A 19,192-nucleotide genomic window follows, 5' to 3' on the forward strand; every position below is an offset into this window, starting at 1 on the left:
ACATGTTGTGATACTTTCTTCTCTTACTCATTATTACATTTGCACCTAGAAACAGCATGAAGCTCACAACAGGCCAAGTGTTACACATGCCAACCTCCCAAGAACCTCCATAAAGAGAGGAAAGGGCATCCCTTTATATATGCAGATCTCATATCACACACTGAAACAATAATAAACCCAACCTGTGAACTTGTAACGTTTTTATGACCCTATATTTTGGGTAGGAGTTTCTTTTTAGTGAGATTTTGTTTGGTATCCATTTCTACCAGCTAAAACTAAAAATAGTAGATTACCACCTAATCTAATCTAGCCTGACTCAGCTACTTTCCTCCAAGTTTATTTGGGTTTTATCGCAGTGTCAGTTATTGGATGTTAACAGCCTTCCACAAGAGAACCTCTAGACAGTGCCAGTCCAGGGGAAACGCAGGAATATACAGTGTAGCGTGAGGGTTTGTGAGCTTTGTTAATGAGGACTAACTCTTGTAGTGGAGATCGCCTCCCTTCCACCCATAGCTGTCCTAAACACACCTTGTGGCAACCTGCAAAGGCATTTATTTACATGGGAAAAGCAACACAGGGATAGTGCCAGTATGCTCTGTCTTTGGTGCGAAAAGCAAGCCAGTTTTGTCCTTTAAAAAAATTTGTTTTATGGTTCTTTTTTTTTTTTTAGCTTTTCTTTCTTTTTCTACTTTTCATCATATGTTTTTCTCCCTGTTTTGCTGCCCACAGCCCTGGAAGTTCGTTTCCACCAGGAGGTGCTGCTGGGTATTACCCATAGACTGAGTGGTTGGCTCTGCTCCACATCACGCATGAGAGAGACTTAACAAAGAATGGGCAGAGTGAAATTCCACCCAAGGCGTTTTCATTCAGCCGTCCCCAAATTCCCATGTAAGTACTGCTAAAATTTAAACTGGGTATTACTATTTGGCAACTCCAGCTGTGGGGCACAGCACTATATATATATATATATAGATATAGTATAGTGTATATATAGAGGGAGAGTATATATTAAAAATATATACTACAAAACTATACATATATATATATATAATAGTCTGTGCATCTTCCCTACACAGCACTTCAGTGACTTCCTCATAGCAGTTTGGTCTCTTTATTGCTTTGCTGTTTGTTCTTCCAAAGTGCAGAAAGGTTATTTCACTTCAGATCTCAGAGTTAATGGCAGACAAAAGGAAGTGGGTGTGAAGTAGCTTATATGCGCACTGTGGAAACCTAGTGCCCTTTCTATTTATAGCTCTACTTGAACTTTCATTCATTTAGTTGCTATTTTGGTATGGCAAACATTCCGTCTCCTGGGGGAAGTACGTTAGCAGTGCAGGTTAGCAGGAGGGAGAACGCACCGGTCATGCAGACAAATATTTAATGGCCTAGAAATCATTGCTGTTCCCAGAAAGCATATATAACCAAAGCGATACTGAAGTCAAGCTTCCCTTGCACAGTCATTAAGCTAATAAGCAGAGCAATGTTTTGAGGTAAATCCAAACCTTTTTATTGACTTCCTATCTTTTATTAAATTTTAAGTCAATGGAAGTTTTAATGTTTCTGTTCTCAGTGAAATAGCTTTGTCTGATGAAATGAATACCTTTGGTCGCTTGTGCCATGCTCTGCCTCCTGGGTAGAGAGCTGGGCAACAAGCATTAAAAAGTTACAGGTGGGCTTTTTAGTCCTGGCCAAGGGGGTTTCTTTAGCTGTTCAGTGTCTCCCATCTTTCTGTGATAGTGCAGCCAGGGTCAGCCCGGAGACCAGATCACTGGGCAAGTCCGTAGTGATCAGGTGGGTCTGAGGTCCGGCAGGAAGGCGGCCTGTAGGTTGGGGTCGGCACCCAGACCAGTGGAGATTGTTACTTACCTTCTAACATGGCTACGCTGAGGTGGAACAAATTAGGTTCCCACGGGTAGCACGAAGCAGAAAAGCATGGGTTTCCAGTGACCCGTAGCCTTTTCCCAAGAGAGACACCATAACAAGTTCATGCCTGGATGGTCTTACCACAGTGGGCCAGGAGCACACATGGGTGTGAGCTGGCTACCTCCAGCTGCCCCACAGCACTCAGCCCGAACGACCAGGCACCCGACTGCATCTATTTGAAATAAGAGCAGTGTTACTCTTGAAACAAGCCTCTGAGTCATTGTTAACCAGACCTGTGCTCTAGTAGCCTCTGTGACACTTCTGAAAGTAGGGGATTGTCCCAGTACTGCTTGCTGGCAATGGTGGGACTTCAAAATAAGTGGGTGGTAGGAAATAGGTACTCCAGAGATAAGCTGTCAGCTGTAACTTGATGTCAACTGCATTGCCATCGTGTGTTGCAGAAGGCGCAAGAAACTCTGTGAACCCCTTTTGCCAGCAGGTGTGAAATGATCGAAGTTAGAAGTGCTCATAAAAGGGGTTTGGTCTGTGTAAGATAAGCAAGGCAGGTGTCACCCTGGCACAAGCTGTAGCCGTAGCCATGCTGCATATGACAGGTGCGGTTGCAATGTCAAAGGGAAGGTCAGAGTTTCACGGCAGGTGGGCTGGTATGAGCCCGCTCTCAGCCTAATAGTCTGTGGGCTGTGTCATTTACTGGTGGAAATCCATCTCTCTGCACCTATGATTTTCTCTGGCCAGAGCTCTAGCATCTTTCAGAGGCTAAAATATGTTTAAGCCCAGCATATTTCTTCAAAGAGAAGACGGATAATTTCAGATGAAGGCCGAATCCTGCCTTTGCGCTGTTGCTGTGTACAGTGGTTGATGGTGATGCTGTCACCGGAGTAGGTGGAGAGTTTGCTTGCTGGATCCACTATGCTTAAGGATCTCTCTAATTGAGTATGTTGGGGCTCCCTGGCCATACTTCAGCCATATTTGCAATTAACACCTTCCTCCACATTGTCATTATTTAGCCATCACAGTCATAATGTCTTAGATTATTCCTTTACTCACTCACTAGCTTGTCTAATGGATAGAAGATATTTTAAAGGAACCCAGAACTGTTTGCTCCCACCTCCTTTTTACTTTTTTATGCAATAATAGTTGTACCCACCAATACAGACCTTCTTGCACACTCACATCCCCTCTGACTGAACACCTTTGTGGACTTGACCGACGTTTACCTGCTGAACAGGCAGGGCTTCCTTCAGAGAAACAGTCTGGGCCATTGGCTTCAATCGAAGCAAATTCATGAAAGAAAAATCTAGATGTAGTCTCGTGTACCCCGTACTTCAAGGCCTTACGTGAAGCATGTATGTGAGCAGGCAGAATACTCACAATAATTATTGCTCTGCAATAATACTGCAGAGCAAGCTGGGAGAGGGAACGGCAATAGTGTCATCTCACTGGGGCTTGAGGCAAGCTTTTCCAGAGAACCGTTTGCTAGTCTATAACGGGCCAATCTGAACCCCACTGGATTTAGTGAGAAACCAAGAGACTTGGCATGTGGCACTTACTGTGTGATAAGTTACAGATATGTTTAGGATGAGCACGTTAGACAGCCAGGCCACATACTTGAAGCTCCTTTTTGTCCAGCAAGAGTTAAAGGTCTTAGTATCTTTCAGGATCTGGCCCTTCTCCCATACTTTGGAGACACCCAGATGTGTTCTCATATAACTTCATGTCTCAAGTTGCAGGAGGCTTCCATATATTTTTTGTGTGTCAGTTATTGTGGAGCTGTTAGGCCGAAAAAAAAAAAAAAAAAGAAATAAAAAGGAGAGAGGAGTAGAAGACTGCTTTCCTAATTCGTTACCCTTACTGTCTCTTCCTTGGTGCACGGAGAAGTTAGTAGAAAAGCATGTGCCCTGGAATTTCCTAGATTGGGGGTGAAGGGTTTGATTCATTGCTAATAAAGACAACCAGGACTTACGAGCCGGCTTACCGATTGAGGGGCTCCTCAGTGCTTCTGGGACAGGTACTAGCATCTGTCGCAAGCTTTATCCCTTCCTATGGGAGAGGCACCACTTGCCACGTTTTTCTCTCATCTAATCCTGCCTGCTCATACTCACAGGTCTTTGTTTACCAAAGCTGCCTTTACAGGGTTAGATTAATCACTTCAATCAATGTTGTAGCCAGGTTAGAAACCTAGTTGTAACACAAGGCACACTGACTGCTGCTGAAGGTCTCCCTCTAGCTCAGGGGAAAACATTTACTTGAAATGTGAACACCCACCCTGCAACCATTTAACTGTGGTCTTTCTTTCAGCTCAGGGTTTTGCAGGACGTGTGCTGGGCCTGTTGACTGCTTGGTTTCATATTCCTTCCAGAACTTCCCCAGGTGTCATTGGCAGGAGGTTTTAGGTGCCCGCTTCACCTAGAACCTATCTCCAACTTCTACCCCCCATCTATTTCCTTGCATCTCCTTCAGAATGGGCTCTGCACCTCAGCTGGGACAGGGAGGAATTCACATCAAGCAACTCCCCTCACCCCTCCAACCTAAGCCATGAGTTTGGGCTACAACTGCCAAAATCTGCTACTCAGTGAATTAATTGACTGCTGTTTTGATACACATCTTTTCTTCTGGTTACAGATGCAAAATAAGGACTTTTGGCTCATTCCTGGTAGATACTGAGATGCAAAATGCGTGTGCTTCAAGCTGTTTGTTGCTTTATAAAAAGAAGTTGAATATACTCGGGGATTTTATGACCGAGAGGACCTCTTTCTATTTAATACTGGGAGGGTCGCCCAGTCGTTACGTGGGAGATACTATAGTGGAGCCACTAGTCTCAGTTTGAAGACAACAGAGAACCCGTTACTTCGACCTCCCTCTAATTGCATGTGAGTTTATCTGAAGAGGTGGAAGGTCTTCCACTAGAGGGAATAACAGAGGAGCATTTCATTAATCCTTTTCTGCAGTCAGTTTGCAGAAGCAAACAACTTTGCAGGCACGTTGTTCAACAAGCGTTGCACCTTCCCTCCATTCTGGGGTTAAGATCTGAGGGCAGAAGCAAACATTGAGAAGAGAGCCATCCTGTGACTAGAAACGAAGATGTGTGTATTGATACTGACATCTCCTATGGCTTGAGCAATCCTGGACATGGGGCGAGGTCATTCACACTTTCATGTGCTAGCCAGCGAGTTGAATTCTCACACCCTTATCTATTATACTGGCTAAGGCGTCGCTCTGTTTTCTCTTCTATCTGCATAACCAGGTGTTGAGCAACTGGAATGTCATTCCAGAAATTCTGACTGGCTTGGGTGTGTGCTCCTTGCAGGAATTACTTCTGGGAATCGCTCAGGAGGGCCAAACCATATGGTTTCCAAAAGTTATGTTACTGTACAGAATGCATTTAAATTAATTGCATAATTTAGCCAAACATGATCCCTCTATTGCAGGGTAGCAGGCTCCCCTGCCTGCTATCCCAGAAAGCGATCCAGCTCCTAGGAGCTGTGTGCTATTTACATAGTTATGATGTTTATTTATAGCATGTATATGTGCCAGCAGGGAATTAGGGTTTATTTAATATTTTCCGTTGTTTCAAAGCTGCAGCAGCACTCTTCATCCTCGTACAGCTTCATGTCTTCATAATTCAGCCCCATAATTCATTTCAGTCACCTACAAGCAGGACACATTCCCAAAGGGAAGTGACACTGCAACAGGCACAGTTGTTGGGAGAGGGCAACCTTCAACACAGTTAAACACTCCTTTCTGTGGCTCTGGGCAAAACCCTGGCATCTAGAGCAAAAGACTGCATCGTGGTGAGCCAGTGGGCACAGCACACAGAAAGGTTGGCGAGCCAGGGAGCTGCCTTCCTGCTGAGCCCTGATCTCTCTGGGTACGCCTGTGGGGAAATCTCCTGCCAAGAGCTGCTGCAGGGCAGTCCCCAGCCAGAGTCAGAGGGCAGAACGAACTGCACATCCCTCCCAGGCACCACAGTGGCATCAGGAGACCCCCAAACTGGCCCAAACAGGCGGAAGGTTAGGAGCAGCCTTGGACAGCCGAGTCTGTTGTCTGTTGTTGCTGCATCACATGGAGTTGCTCTGGCTTTGCCTACACCGCATCAGTGTCTGAAGGCTACATCTCACTCGCTCATCAGCTGTACTGTTTACAAGCTGGCCGGCACTTTGGCTTTCACCTGAAGCAAATCAGCTCACTCTCCAGGGAGGAAAACTCACTCCCCAGAGTAAGAGCTGGTCACACAGATGCTCCACCCTTACTGGCAGTGTGGCAGTCCTTGGCCATCGGAGCAGCAAAGCCCAGAGTGACAACAGCTGCCAGAAGGCACATGGATATAGCTTCAGAAAAGCATAGTGACGAATTCTGCCCTTCTGCTTCACTTGATGGCTTCCCTTTTTAAACTCTTTTTTTCTGGTGCTTTAGGGGAAGCCAGGGGATCTGACAAAGCAGCCAAGATAAGCGGGACTCAAAGGAGAGCAAAGCTGAAAACTTTGGGTACCTGTCATCAACTTGCAAGGGCCAGTTTGAGCACTTGCAGCTTGAGGCTCAGGACACAGAGAAGCGCCTCCTGAGGGAATTACCCTGCGTGTTTTTGCTGGCAGGGAGCAGGCGGTAGAGAGGTGTTTGCTATTCAGCGCAACATAGAAACTAAGTGCTCCATCTGGCTTGTACATACAGAGTTCCATTGGATGTTATCTGATGGCCCTAGGATACAGCTGGCCTTATATTTTAAATATGGTCCAAAGCTTGTTTATCTGAAGACAATGAAAAGCATTTAAATGAGGCTATGACAAAAGAAGAGAAACATGGCCTTGAAGAGGACATAGTTAATATTCTCTTAGCAAGCCAACGGGATGAGACAGATGCACTGAGTCATGAGAACTGACCAGATCTGCAGAATATGAAAAAAATTCATTCTGCCCTTGTGTGCAACACACCAGGCTTTAGAAGTTTTTTTGAAGGTTGAGATTTCCATTTTGTTAGCAGGGTTCTGCTTACGCTCATTGGCAGGGCTGACATAAGCGAGGGCTGACGTAACCTCAGCAGCTGGCTCATTGCTTGTGGGGCTTCGGAGACTCCGTCTGAATAGCTACTCACATCACTGCACCTAGGACTCCCTTCAGTCTCTCCCGCTTTGAACCTCGGTGCTCAGGGCTCCCTGAGGGTTAAAGGATAACATGCCATCTTTGATGCTTGAGCTCCGTGTCAGTGAGGTGACCAAGGACCTTCTGGCGGTCTAGATTTTGCTCCTAAGCTTTTGCACACAGAGGGCAATGACGAGGTGAGCTCATACCTCCTTCCAGACTGCGACCAAGCGTGCAGCATTTAAGCGGAGGATTATGCTAGGGTTAGTGGCATGACTTTGTGATACCTTGAAACATGGACCCCTTCAGAGCATTTAGAATCAAAGATAAATTCAGCTGTAATGGTAAGGAAAGTTACTTCTTTAAAAACTTTGACTGGCAATCGTACCTCATATAGCTGGGTTATGTTCTTAGCTTACTGTACAACCACATTTCAGCTGTGCATTATGCAACTGCTATTAGCATTAATGAGTTACAAGGGTAATGCACTGATACTGTTCCTAGAAGCAGTCTGTCCGGGAGTGCACTCTTTTGGACTAGTTAGGGGAGTTAGATGGAGCAGAGGGGCCCTGCATACCTTGACACTTTATGGGATGCCTGGATCCAAACCCAGACATGGGTCTGGTCTTCAGCTGGGAATTTAAAAAGTGAAATAAAAAAAAAAAAAGCTGCCTCTGTCCAGGGTCACATTTGGATTCCTGTTAGGAATAATGTCTCCCAGATGCTGATGAGTTTGATATCCAACCTGATGTGGATCTAGGGGACAAATTTAAAAGCTACTATTTAAAACCTACTAACTAAAGAGCAAAGTAAAAATCACCTGCAGACCATGAAGATAACCTTCCATGGAAATCTCATTTAATCCTTATTTTGAGTCGGATGAAAATAACTGTCAAATGTTAACATTTCTACTACTGGTGTACAGCAATTACACTTACCAGAAGCCTCCTGGCTTAAAAAGATCTACAAAGGCCATGAGTGTAGCTTCACCCATCTCTAATAGATCACTGATGCTAAGAAATTGGCATTGGTTTCTAGTGACTGAACTTCTTACTTTGGGGCTAGCAAAGTAAACCCCAGTTTTCTGGGTCTGGCAGACATGAAATTGAGGTCTCGAATTTGTATTCTCTCCGAAGGCTGCACTTGCTCTCACCAAGGACTATTTGCATGTCCAGACTAGGCAGTGGTGCAGCTGTGTACTTAGCTGCACAAACCGGTACTGATTCTGCAAAATGCAAATACCCTCAATTACCTGTAGAAAATCCTCGCCAAGGCTTGAGATTTCTGATCTGCTTGGATGTGGCACTTCCTATCATGTGCACCGGCAGCTGCGCAGGTCTTCGTTTGGAGGAGAGCAGGATGGGAGACAAGGGAGAAGATGGTAGTTTTAGTTGAAAGGCAAACGGATCAAAGGCAGGCGATTAGCATCAGAGTCTCTCATCAGGACAGGGTGTCTGAGTGCAGCCTTCGCCTGTATCGCACCCTGTGAGACAGGTCACTCCTTTGTTTGTGGGAAAGCATCTCGGGTAAGGGGCAGCCTGTGCATGGGTCACACATCAAACAAGCACAGGCAGGAGCCCAGACCAGCCACGTGGCTGGGACCAGCAAGATGCAACTGGAGATTCCCAGGACGCTTTCGGCCAAACACGAGACCTGAAAGACTGGTGGGAGGCAGGCAGGTAACCAGAGAATAAAAGATGGGGTTCTTGAGCACGTAAACAATAGAAAACACAAAACAACCACACTTACTCTGGAAAATGGTGCCACACTTTCGGGGCCAAACAGCTGGCCAGATGCTCAGGCTTGAAAGGCAGTGACTCAAACCCCTTACCAGTCTCCAATTCGCTGCCTCGTGCCTAAAAGCCACGGCATCCCGTAAGCTATTGCATAGTGGTGTTGAGGAGAAAATTGCCCCGTCGTATCTCTGTTGTCTGCTTTCATGTTGGAGATATTGCATGACAGGCTGGAGTGCTAAGCCTAATGCTGATCTGTGGATATGGATCAGGAAGAGCTTGGCTAAAGCAAACAATTATTCCAGAGTAAGTTGGGAACAAGGAAGAAGTCTGCAGACTTCATTCACATGTTCTCACGCCGTTTGGCAAGCCTGAGCAATCCTGTTTTCCATACCCAGACTGCAGAAGCGCATTTAGCTGTCTGCTCATAACTTTGTCTGCGGCACCCAAGGACCCTGTGCTACTTTGGGGTGTTTATAGAGATTTAAGGGCTAAGAGTTAGCTGGGGGATTTTCTGAATCACCAGAGTAGGTTAGGCACTCAGGGCTTGATGAAAGGCTGTCTGCCACATCAGTGCTATAGTGGGTGGTGCTTAGAGGAGACTCCCTGAGTATATTCACTGCTTCTCGCCTATTCCCTTTGGGTTAGGGGAAATGTCTTGAAAAAGCCATGCCTTAAGCACGTCACCCCAGGCCTGCCTTTCTCTAATTACCTCCTTTATGCCTCACAGGGATTATAACCTTTTCCCGGCAGAAATTTAGCTATAAACATGTAGACAGGGTGCTCTGGTGTTAGCCAAATTCTGCCGCCATTGGTGTCACTGACAGCTCCGCTTTAGAGCAGTCAGAACTGGACCTCTGTGAGCACAGAGGGAGCCCTGCCCTTCATCTCTCCACCTAGCCCCTGAGCATTCCTAGGGCGCAGGATCAGGCCACCCCTTCAGCCATCACCTCTGCCAGTCTGCATACATTAGTGTGGTCCCCATAGCTTCATAGTGCACACCTGGTACCCTAGCATTAGCCGTCAGAAGTCTCCGCTGGTTGTCTGCTGTCAGTGGAAAGGTGGAAGGTTCACCCGGAGGGCAGTTCGTTGCCCTGTGTCAGATAACTACCTGAGGACGGTAGTCTGAACTCTGGGAAGATGAGTCTCCCTGAAACAGAGATTGCTGTGTGCGCAGAGGTGGCTGGGGACTTTCCACAAGTACTCTTTTCCTGAGATGTGTAGCGTACACAGTTTTACAAGGTACTCATTGTTCACAAGTGTTTATAGTTTGGAAATACTCTTGTATTTGAAGATTGGCAGGGAAAAAATGAGAGAGGACAGTAAAAATGGAGAAAAATCTTCGGTAGGGCTGGGCATATACCTTTACCTCCCATTTTGAATCTCCACAGCCCTCCATGCTGGGTATGGCTGTGGGAAATATTCCCAGATCTGTGTACTTACGCATAGTCAGCGTATACAGAGCTACACGTGTATGCCCAGCTCCCATTGTCAGCAAAAAGAACACATGCTCAATGTTGTCTTGGGATAGACGTGCTCTGAGGCACATGTCTTTGGCTGGAAGTAAGCTACCTCTCCACAAAAACCTGTCAAAGGAGAGTTTGACATGTAGGTGCCGCAGAAAAACCTCTGTGTTCAGGTGGTTTCATATGCCCATACGGTTACTTTTCAAAGGACTGGGAGAACCTTCACTGCTTCCTGTTCTAAATTTTAGGGGAATCTATTAATTGTGGAAGTGCTAGTAAGTAATGGCTTATGGGTGTCAACCTCTAAACTTCTTAAAGCTAGGCAGCTGTTATTTTTGTAAAATGTGAGGAGCAAAACCAGGCACCTAAAATATAAACTCAGCTCAAACCTTACTGAAAGCAACATGTTCCACACAAAAATTTAAAAAGATAAAGCAAGACTCTGAGTTTTTCCTTGGGCTGTGGACAAATTCTGTTCTGGAAGGTGCTACCTCACGTGGTCTTCACCAGCCACCCCAGGTGCCTGTCTGTCTGTCGAAGCCTGCAGCCCCACCAGTTCTGATACCGAAGAGGGAAAGGCCTGCCTTCATGGTGGGTGCTTTTGCAACCCCTGTGACCAAAAATGTCAAGAATAGTTCATACCAGGGGATTAGCATTGTTACTACCATGCTGCCACACATCCATAGAATCGTGGAAGAGGATGCGTATTCCCCACAGGATACACTGGCGAAAAGACTGTGCACTGTGCTGAGTCCACTGATGGCCAGAGTTGACTGCAACTGGCAGGGTTTTGCTTGTCTCGGACGGTACCATTTATGGCCTGAAGGCCAGTGGGATGCAGTCTGAAGTCTAGATGTAGGAAGGGAAAGCGGTCAATATGTTTGTCTATTGCCGTCTTGTTCTCAAGGCACTTTTATGACAAGTCAAGCACAGGGGTTTGCACATCTGTGAGCCGGCCCTGTTGTTCACTCGAGTGGAGACATCAGAAAAATTTAACTGATGATTGCCCAAAGCGTAGCAGGAAAGTCTTCTTTCATGGCAAGTACATAGAAGCGATGCCCAGGTCCTTTAGACGCCTGGGTGATTTAGGTGCCTCTGGCCCAAGTGAGTCAGCAGAAACTAAGATGCCAGTCTCTTCACAGTAAAACAACCTGATCCCACTCCTTCACAGCCTGTTCTCCTGGTGTCTCCAGGGACACCTGACCAAACAAGACACAATGCTGTATGGGAAGTCCCGTGCCAAATCTAGATGGCTGCCTGCCTCTTGAAATACATCTCCACTGAAAATGCCCCATCTGGCATCTGAGAAGGAGACACTGCAGCAACTTACTTCTCTCTCTGCTGTGTCAGAAAGGGTCTATTTGCAGGAATGCTGTGCAACAGCTTCCAGAAAGGGGCATCCCTGCTGAAATGGTCTCTCAGCGCAAGGCCACGGGGACAAGCAGATAAGGTGATGGGGAGTGAAGCAGGAGGCAGTCTACATCTGTCAGGGAGTTTGAGCGGAAGCAGCATGGTTACTTACCATCCTCCTGCCGTGTTACATCCCCAGGGATCCCTCATATTCAGAGATACTTTAGGTTCCAGAAGAATTTACCACAGTGAGCTATTTATTAAAAAGGAAGTATAACCTTGCAAAATTACATACACGCGCCGTCTGTATATTCCAGCTCCCGTCTGCCAAGAAGCGCATCGTTTCCTTGTGCAGACCAGAATGTGCTTTTTTGTAGTGGGACCAAGACCAGCCCAGAAGGAGCAGGTAAGGTCATGCGATTGTCTCTTTTTCAAGTCATAGAAAGCATGTGTGATTCTCAAATGAGGTGCCTGCCCTTAAAATGCATATGCTTACGCAGCAGGGGGATGCTTCCTGGAGCCTAAAAGCACCCCTAAAACCACACGTCTTTCAGGGCTACGGGTGGGAGCCCTGGCAGAGCAATGGGGCTGGTGGCTGCCACAGATGTGGTGGGAGTTGGCGTGGGCTGAGCGGGGCCTGCTCTGCTTTGCAGACCATGGCGCCGCTCTGTGCACAGATGGCTCCCTTTCCAAGTCGTCTTTGCTTGCTCCAACTGGCCTGCTTCTCAGGTACTACAGACAGGCTCGGTATGGTGTTTCCCAATCCGAGCAGCAGCACATAAATGCACTGCAGTGGTGTGTGTCGTATATGCAGAGGAAAAAAGAAATGGCTGAGAGCAGAAAGGGGAAGAGGGATTCTCCTGACATCCAGATGCTTGGTGTTAACACAGTTGTTTGCTTCCTGCCCAATTAGAGCCTGATGCTATTTACTCTTTTCTGTGCCAGTTTTACAGTCTTGGATACAGCCTAAAAATAACTTGGGAAGGAATTATGATTTTTTTTTTCCTCGGAGACCCAGATGAAGCTTAAAAAATGCTTTCTGTGGCTGGTTGCCAAACAGTCACAAACAAAAACCACCCCCAAACTTAGAGGGGAAAGAACCAGCTCTGCCCATCTCTGGTGATAAGCCATTGGCATACTTTTCTCTCATTCCTTCTGCAGGTTGGCTACTGATGCTCTACTCTCTAATTAGGCCCACTCCAGCTTTGTGGAGGAGGTGAGAGCCTGCATATGCAAAACGTGTACACAACAAACCTGTGTCTGCTGTCCTGCTGTGTTCCAGTCCAGAAAGACCGCATTCACTGGCACGCCTCAGTGTCCTTTGTGGAGCTCCTAGGATATAAAAGCGACTCTCTCTGCCAAGTAAGATACTGCAAATGAAATGTGGTTAGCTGCGGTAGCTGGTTACAGTGAAATTCAGCCTACAGGTCCAAGGGATTCAGAGACGGGGCCACACTGTGTAGCAGGCTACATTATCTGCCTGATAATTCCTCTGCTCTGCTACACTGTCACTGCACTGGTGACAGTCAGGGGCCTTTTCTCAGACAAAATTCATCAAAATATTAACGTTTCCTGACACTGGCACACCAAACAAGCAACCGTTACTATGTGACCAGCTCAGCTGCCCTGACCCGCAAGGGACATGCCCAATATTGCCACAGTTATCAATATGGATAACAAAACCCCACTATGCCTGCACAGGAAGGATGTAAAACTACATTATCTTATCTGAGGAAGGCCATGGCCAAGCTCTAAATGCAGCAGCTGCTTGGCCATCGGAGCGCCCTGTTTGCATTCCGTATGAAATCCTTGCACAGCTCCAGACACCAGTGACCTTACCAATAATTAACGATGGAAATTTCATTCCCACATGCCCTTGAATAACAGCAATTTAAAGGAGGTGTTTTTCTTAGCCTGTCAAATACCCAACAGGGTGTTGTAAAGCTGGTTAATTTTATGAGTGCTGCGCTTGGGATGAACGCTGTTACCTAAGAGAGGGTTGAAAGCAATTCCAAGCATCCATGATCCTCGGGAGAAACCTTTCCAGACAAACTAGCTCCCTCAAAAATTGCCACTCTGTACTAGTGCCTAGCTCAGCAGCTGTAGGGGAAAGTCCATGTTGTTGGCCATGTTGCAGGATTGAGCTAGCCCTCCCCGTGGTGCCAGGCGATGCGTTTTGTCCACGCTGGTGCCGACAGGAGTTGGATGTCAGGTGTGCTGGTCACAGAGAAGCAGCATGAGGAAAGGCAGAAATAAGACCTTCATATGTGAGGCCTTTTGTGGGTGGTGTGTGCAGCAATGTCTTAGTGTTATCCATTGGGCAGGTGAAAGGATGGCGTAGTGCTTCCAGGTGGGGCCTGGCATTGAAAAAACAAAGGTTCTCTTTCTTCAGTCAGCTTCTCTTCAGAAACTCTTGAGACGCACAGGTGGTGGGGCTTTTCGCCCAGGGATCCAACTGCATATAAAGGGCATGCGAGGGCCTTCCGTATGAACCAGTTCAACCCAGATCTGCCCATATCACACCACGTTTGGTGCCAGCATTGATATAGCGAATCTGAACTGTACTTGGCTGCACCCAGATGGTCGCGGTGGGGCTGTGAGGCATGTTTTTCGTCAGGTAGTGGGTCATCAAGGAAACACCAGTGTTGTGAGAAAGTGTGCAAGAGCAGATGCATGGATTCTCCAGAACCAACAATCACTGAAGGTGGAAAAAAGCCAGAGGGATTAGTTCTGACGTTCACATTTTAACTGTACCTTCTCTTCCCAGGGCAAACAACTGACACAGAGATGAAGACAGTGTGTCTTTGTGGATGGAGCAGGCAGCGGAAGATGAAAGATGACAGTGAAGGCAAGTCCCCACTTTTATGAAATGTCCTCTAGTAATCCTCACACCACAGCTGGCTCTCTTTGGAATAACTGCAGTAATGAGACTCTCCCTCTTCATACGGGAAAGGGGCAGTGGCACTCAGAGCAGCGGTTCCCAGGCTCGGGAGATGACAGCTTGAAGCAGGCTGTCTTTGTGGTTGTTTCAGATGGGAGTCTGATAATGAAGGAGCAGGAGAGTCTGCCAGAAAGTGCAAGGGCCAGCAAATAGAGCTGGTAGTAGCTGACTGAGAAGGCTTGGGAACTGTTACATCTGACATCACCCCTGTCATTAGTCCTCTTCTGTGAAACTGGGCAGGCCACTTAACCTCTCTGCAGACAAAGTGAGTAGCGTGAAGGTCTCGACTTATGGTCTTTTCTGACCAGTATGTTTTAACTCCCAGTCAATGGACGCCTTACAAAGCTTGTCACCAACGCATTTAGTGAAATCCCAGAGATTTCCATCCCTAACGCTCACGCTGCAGAGCCTGTTCTGAGCTACAGCTTTGAATTTTGCGATCTACGGTGGTCCCAGGAAAGTCCTGCCAACCCCCTTACTTCAGGCAGCGTTTCACAGAAGTCTCCTCCCCAGGCGTTGTCCATGCCTAAATTTGTAGTCTATCACTATCACCACTTTGGGGCCTCAGCAAAGGCCCTTGCATAAACAGCAAATCCCCGGTGACTAAGCAATCAGCTGCAATTCTAGAGTGAAGGTGTTTTGAAGATTAGGACATGTTTGACTACGTGGAACAAAAACAAATGTCTCCTCACTCGTGGACTTGGCATTTATAGACCTGCATGCGGCAGATTCTTTTGCTTTGTGTCTCTTGTTTTCTCTTTCGTGGTAATAGCTGGGCATGAGTTTGTGGGTTTCCTTGTTTGTTTTTAAAGGCAGTGGATGGAGTTGGAAAAGGTTTTCTGTGCAGAGGGTGTGAGCCTATTGGTTTAGCTCTGAATAAGGGGATTATAGAGTCAGAAACATGGGGAAACCCTGTTCTGGTAGGTCCTGTACACATTCCTTCAAACTGTTTTGGCGTCTCTCCAAAACCAATGGTGATTTATGTAAGGTATTGTGAGAGAATGACAGGACCGTGAATATAAATCTGCCTCTCGGTAAGAGGAGAAAATATGCTTGCTATTTCGTTCAGGTTTGTTCAGGGGTAGAGAGAAGAGTAGGCAGGCATAATGCTGAGTAGTGAGGTAGGCGTTGCCAGTATCCACTGAGGAAATCAGGATGGTTTCTCACATTAGTGATGGCTCCTCCTCCATTTTCAGGTGAACAGTTCGAAAAAATTCAGCTCAACAGTGCCTGAAACTTTAAGAGCTTTGGGGAGGGGGTCCAGTATCGTAGTTCAAATCAAAACTACAATGGTTAGGAACACCTTGGGTTGAAAGGACGTGAAGGGTGAGGCTGGGGTTAGCTAGGCTATTGTAGCTGCAGCTGAACCATGTAAAGAGGCTTCTGCCCCTATTGCTCAGCACTGTCCCGCCCAGGTGGAGGATGTTGCCTCCCACCAAACTGATCCCTCGGGGCTGGTCCCTGATCCTGGCTCCAGAAGGAGGCAGGCTCAAGGAAGCAATTTCATTCTCCAGCAGCAGCCTGTCTTGCCTCTTTTGTGGCCAGACCCAATCCCCCCACTTTCTTGTTCCACCTTCTTTGAGGAATGAATGTTGACTTGCATCGTGAAAGCATTGCCCTCTTCATGGGCGTGTGAGTTACATCCTGCAAAAAGCTCAGCTAAGTTCTCTTTGCTCCCCAAACCATCCCTTTCCCAAAACACAGCTCGCATGGGCTCCACTTTCTTCCCTGCAGCAAATTTCCAAAAAAAAAAACTAGGGAAAACCTATGCTGCTCCCTCCTCCTGCTTACCATATGAATGAGCAGTGATCCTGCTGATCCAAACCTCTCCCAAAGTGCCAAACCCATCCAGTTTGTCTTTTTAATTGTATTGGTTGTACATAAAGATCCTTTGGAGCGCACAGGGGTCAGAGATGCTGGCAGTACCTCCTGGGCTCTAAATCTCGGCCAGCCCACCAGGCCACTTGTTGTCCGGGTCAGTTGTTGTAGCACTTTGTCATTGGCCTCTTCGCATCCCGGGGTGAAGTCTCACAGCTGGCTTTGACCAGGCTCTGCACTTTGTGCCAGGAGAGGGGTGCCTTTTTCCCCAGTGCTCAGCATTCCCCCAGCACCTTCCACAGGGTGACAACTCCTTGCAAAGTCAAGGTGAAGGCTGCCACCTACTGAGTCACCAGAGCTGCCTCTAGTGACACCTGAGCATGCCTTTTGGGGTTTCTAAGCAGGCAGGCAGGCGCACCATGGCACGGTGCTGGGGGGAAGGATCTCAGTCAGTGCAGGGTTCAGCAGGACCCTTCGATCTGAAAAGCAGCATCAATCTCTTGCACTATGTTTATATTTAGACACATTTTGTTTGTGTAGAAGGATGCTGGTATGAGTTTGCTCCATGCAGTCTTGCTTTTTAAGGAAGAATCATCTTCAAAACCACCCCAGGGACGTTACTTCATGTTACCTGTTCATAACACGGGGCTCCCACAGGAGCTATTAAAAACTGCTGCTGAGTTACAGCCCAGATGAAATACTGGGGAAGCCAACTGCAGAGTTAATCAGGTAAACACTCCTGAGCCTTAAGTGCTGATGTTCTGACCAAAGTGATGCTTGACGATTCGAAAGGATCAGAAAATAAGAGCTTTTCCCCCCCCTCTCAAAATCTGGAGACTAAAAGCCTTTGGTCTCTAAGAACTCTGATTGATCCCTGTCAGTACACACACATACATGGAGATAGAGTAATTCCTCTGTCCCCAGCTCTGCCAAGTAAGTTTTTAACTCTGTGAGGAATTTATTCTACTTGGAAAGTGCCTCCTCAGGGCTGCATGCTGCCTGGTCTGGTCGTGCAGATCATTAATTGCATGGCTGCTGAAATTTGCAGATTTACATTTCAGTCCCATGCATACTCACAGGACTTTGTACCAGTCAGGCAAATGATACTGGTCCCCCCACTTGGAGGCTTCTTCCACAGTGTTAGGATGAGGCATCAGTCCCCTTGCACTTCTCACATCAAATCCTATGCTGAAGCAACCTTCTGTTTATTCTCATATTCGGGTCCCTGTGCACATAAGGTGGCTTTATTGTAAGCAACTTCAGTAGTCTATAAGTTAAGCATCTCGTGCCTATCCTCCTTCATAGCCAATAGAAAGAAACATCTCCAGTGGATCATTCTGCTGGATTATTTTAGGTATCTCATTTTAAATTAATTTCCCTGTAGGAATGCCTCTCCTTCACTGACTTTGGTTTGGTACCTCTCCACACAGTGGGTAAACACAGGGTGGGTAAACACAGAATTGGTTTCTACAGATAATTCAATACTTCAGAGCCCACAGAAGTGAAAAAGACCACACGGGATAGACTGACTGTGTATAGCAGCGGAGATGTAGCAACTGAAGTCTTTAACATGAGTGGTACTAGAGGCCAGATTTACTAGAATCATATTCTTAAAGCAATTAAGATCCGATTGTATAATGAATGAATTGGAGATCACCGCAAAGCTATGAGTTTCCCACCCTTGTTTCAAGTTGCAAAGACCTGGGATCATCTCATTTAAGCATCTGTTGCAAGTACAATTTATTGTGCTGTTGCTGGGAGGATTATGATAAGGGAACAAAGCTGCAGAGTTAATTAATTAATGGAAGTCAGCAGTGGGTGGGGAGCACTGCGAGGCTACAGGGTTCTCCGGTTCTCGTACCTCTCGCAGGGCTCTGTTACCCTGGAATGTGCTCATGGCTGCTGCCGTGCGTTGGGATTGACTTTGATCTGCCGACAGTCACAGGCCTGCTTACAGCCAGTGGGTGTGTTACCACTATTCTGTCAGGCCTGATGGAAGGAGCAATTAAACCCCATTTATGGAGGAGAGAGCCTCAAAAACGAGAGAAGCCGACACCCCAAAAATCACATGACGTGGCCTGCACAAAGCTAGGCTATATGGGTGGCTGTAAGGGTCTTGCTCTTCAGCTTACATTCTCTGGGGGAAAATATACCGTTGCTGTTTATATTAAGCAAACTTGTTCAGGAAAAGATTGTTTTCCTTGTTTTTTCCAATGCCTGTTCTTAATCAATAATTGAGTAAGCCCAGATGTGTTTAAGGTGTAGCTGAGTGGGTCTGTAGTCTGACTATCTGCTGACAGAGCCAAGGCTGAAACGCTCTGAGTGACAGCACTGAAAAGGGAATGATAGCAAGGTACTGCCTTCAGAAACTTCAAACACATCACTTTTATCAAAGCATGATTCAATACATCACTCAGCAAGTTGCTACAGACATAAGTTATCATCTGAATACCAAGCACATTCCAGTAACTGCCTCTGAAATGAGGAGAGCGAGTGCATTTCTTACTCAATATTGGTCAATGTTACATCCTTCCCCTTTTGAACAGATGTGAGAAGAACTTTTTTTTCCTAGCAGAAACGACAGGCCTGGGATCCTCTGCAAGTTCTGGGAACTAGCAAAAGCTTCTAGCAAGAATATTTTTAAAACGCGTCTAGTTGTTTACAAAAAAACCCAAAGAATATTTGCAAAAGCCACGGCATTCCAGTGAGGAGCCTGAACTTTCAGAGAAAGAGAGGAACCATGGGAGCTGCTTCACTACATGCACGTATGGACTGGTTTGCACTCTCCTCTCCCTGCAAGAGCGGTCTCCCCAGGTTCAAACCTGAACTGACCAGAGCAGGAACCAAGGGCTGGAAATGCCCTTTGTTTCTCTGCATGGATTATTGTGCAGTGAGTCACAGTGCGAGGAGAAAGGAGCTATGAAG

The 19,192-nt window shown here is 46.7% G+C and overlaps 1 long non-coding RNA gene across 1 annotated transcript in view; it reads left to right on the plus strand.

Moving 5' to 3' along the window:
* The first annotated feature begins 501 nt into the window (after positions 1–501).
* The window catches only part of LOC135313211 (uncharacterized), a 47,597-nt gene continuing 28,906 nt past the window's right edge, over positions 502–19,192 (plus strand). Inside the window, exons 1-4 of the long non-coding RNA XR_010372847.1 lie at positions 502–888; positions 11,826–11,914; positions 12,670–12,870; positions 14,276–14,360. This is a non-coding gene — a long non-coding RNA (uncharacterized LOC135313211). The remainder of the gene's footprint in view (positions 889–11,825; positions 11,915–12,669; positions 12,871–14,275; positions 14,361–19,192) is intronic.

The sequence above is a fragment of the Phalacrocorax carbo genome, chromosome 4 (assembly GCF_963921805.1).
Source record: "Phalacrocorax carbo chromosome 4, bPhaCar2.1, whole genome shotgun sequence".
NCBI classification, from domain to species: domain Eukaryota; kingdom Metazoa; phylum Chordata; class Aves; order Suliformes; family Phalacrocoracidae; genus Phalacrocorax; species Phalacrocorax carbo.